The sequence below is a fragment of the Acomys russatus genome, chromosome 21 (genome assembly GCF_903995435.1).
Source record: "Acomys russatus chromosome 21, mAcoRus1.1, whole genome shotgun sequence".
Lineage (NCBI taxonomy): Eukaryota > Metazoa > Chordata > Mammalia > Rodentia > Muridae > Acomys > Acomys russatus.
In genome coordinates, this window is record NC_067157.1 from 20908532 (window position 1) to 20911219 (window position 2688).

The window sequence follows — 2688 nt, forward strand, 5'->3', positions numbered from 1 at the left end:
CTATCCCTTTTCATTATTGCATGGAAGGGGAATTTGTGAAGCTGGGATGAGTAAGGGTAGTAGGAGCAGAAACTCCAATCTTTCTCCCAGTAGTTGAGGAAGGCAGCATTTAGCCCTCACCATCAAGTATACTGTCAGTTGAATTTTCTTCTTTTCTTTTCTCAAATAGGACTTCTTATTTGTCATATAAAAATCTGGATTTTAAACAGCTTCTTGGATTGGTAGTTTATATCCAATAGCTCGTTCAACGTTAGCACCTGTCTTGTTACCAGTCGTTTTTCCAGAACTACCGTCTTCACCACGGAGCTCCATTAGTTTTCCCAATTCAAACTTAGGTTTCTTCAGCATTTTTACTTTTCTAACAAAGACCTCATGAAGAGGATAAGTGGACTGGCAAGCCTTTTCTGTGACTTTTCCAAAGGTGTCTGGAATCAACTTACTAACCACTTCCTTCAAGTCCTTTGTCTGCAATTCTTGGGTCATGATGCTCATCATCTTCTTCTGGATCTGGCAGACCTGCTAGTGCTGCACATATGATGTCTTTCGTATCTGGTTGGTGTGTGTGTGTGTGTGTGTGTGTGTGTGTGTGTGTGTGTGTGTGTGTTTTAGTGAAACTAACACAGAAAAAATGGAGCAAATAGCCATCGGTCGTCTTGACGTCAACATGAGCTTCAATCATGGTCTGCCAGTTTTAGACCACAGAACCCATTTTGTCCCAGGTAAGACACATGCTATGGAAATTAGTCAGACAGTTTTTGCCCTGAATATCCTCAGTAATTAGTTTGAAATTTCTAAATGCAACCTTGTCGATCTGTAGATCAGCAAGGCTCATTTCCAACATATGACCACTGAGGCTGTCAGATGCAGTTATGGTTCCTTGAGTCCTTGTGATTGGTGTTCTAATATTGAACATAGCCCAAGCTTTGGCATCATACCAGTCTTTCTTAGAAAATGGATCAACCATTTTCTTTTAGGCTCCCTTCTTGCCACCTTTTGTCAGGAGCTTGTTCTTGCCAACCTGTGGAGCTGCTCAGAAAGCCAAAAGGGCAGAAGTACCTAGCTGAATTTTCTTAAACACTGCTGCCTCATCACTTGACATCATTACGAGGTTTTTTTTTCCCCCCTAGTTAACTTGTTACTATGGTGAAGTACAGTGAATGCGTCTCTCAAATATTGAGCCAATTTCCTGCTTATAATAAACTGTACTGAGGTCATGCTTCACATCATATTTGTTTGTTTATTATTTATGTAGAGAATCTCCTTCTGTAGCCCAGGCTAGCCATGCACTGTTTTCAGAGATGCCTAGTTTCTGTACTCTATATATGTTGTTGAGTTCTTACTCATTATTAGATAATATTAGCTTTATAAGAAGAATTGAAAACTGTCCTCTTCTGTTTTTTGTTGTTGTTGTTGTTGTTTTTATTAATTTATTCTTGTTACATCTCAATGTTTATCCCATCCCTTGTATCCTCCCATTCCTCCCTTCCCCCCCATTTTCCCATTATTCCCCTCCCCTATGACTGTTCCTGAGGGGGATTACCTCCCCCTGTATATTCTCATAGGGTATCAAGTCTCTTCTTGGCTACCTGCTGTCCTTCCTCTGAGTGCCACCAGGTCTCCCCCTCCAGGGGACATGGTCAAATGTGAGGCACCAGAGTACATGGGAAAGTCATATCTCACTCTCCACTCAACTGTGGAGAATATTCTGACCATTGGCTAGATCTGGGTAGGGGCTTAAAGTTTACCTCCTGTTTTGTCCTTGGCTGGTGCCTTAGTTTGAGCGGGACCCCTGGGCCCAAATCTGCCTATCATATTGTTCTACTTGTAGATTTCTAGGACCTTCTGTATCCTTTTATTTTGCTATTTTCCTATGCATCTCTCATCTAGAGTCCCAATAGGATGCCCTCCCCTCTGTCCCAGTTTCCTGGTAAGTGAAGGCTCTCGTGGGACATGCCCCTTGGGCTAGTATGCAGATATAAGTGAGTATATACCATCTGATTCTTTCTGCTTCTGGGTTAACTCACTCATTATGATCATTTTTTTTTTTTTTTTTTTTTTTTTTTTTTTTGCGGGGGATAGGTAAAAAAGTAGTCTTAATATACTCAGTATTTCAAGAGAGGAGTTCACATTTCAAAGAATAACTCCCTTATATCACACCTTCTTTTTTCTTTTCATTTTCTTTTTCTTTACATATATACATGAAACCATCTTTGTGTTCCCTTGCTGCGCCCTCCGTTTAAAAGTGTATGCACTAATATCCCAGCAGCCTTCTGGCTACCTGGTGTCTTTTGTCTTGTTCCTTTTGCTAAATCGTCATCAGTCCTTTTGACTGCTTTCAAAAAGACAGTATGCTTTTCATTGGTTATCATTTTTCTCCACAACACTAGTTTTAACCTTCCAAATGCTGTGAAACTTTAACACAGGTCCTCGTGTTGTGGTGTCCCCCAGTCATAAATTATTTTCATTGAAACTTCATAACTGTATCTTTGCTAGTGTTATGAGTTGTAATGTAAATATCTGATCTGCAGGATCTCTGATATGCGACACCGCCCTCCACCCCACCCCACCCCGCCCCTGTGAAAGGATCATTTGATCCTCAAAGAGGTCGTAATCCACATATTGAGAAACACTGATCTACGATTTTATTGATTTCTGTTCTTGTTTATTCCTGCCTTTCTTTTATTGGGG

The 2688-nt window shown here is 40.7% G+C and overlaps 1 pseudogene; it reads right to left on the bottom strand.

The window, feature by feature from the left end:
• Nucleotides 1-201: 201 nt before the first annotated feature.
• LOC127205193 (40S ribosomal protein S3a-like) lies at nucleotides 202-1012 on the bottom strand (annotated as a pseudogene).
• Between the last annotated feature and the right edge of the window lie 1676 nt (nucleotides 1013-2688).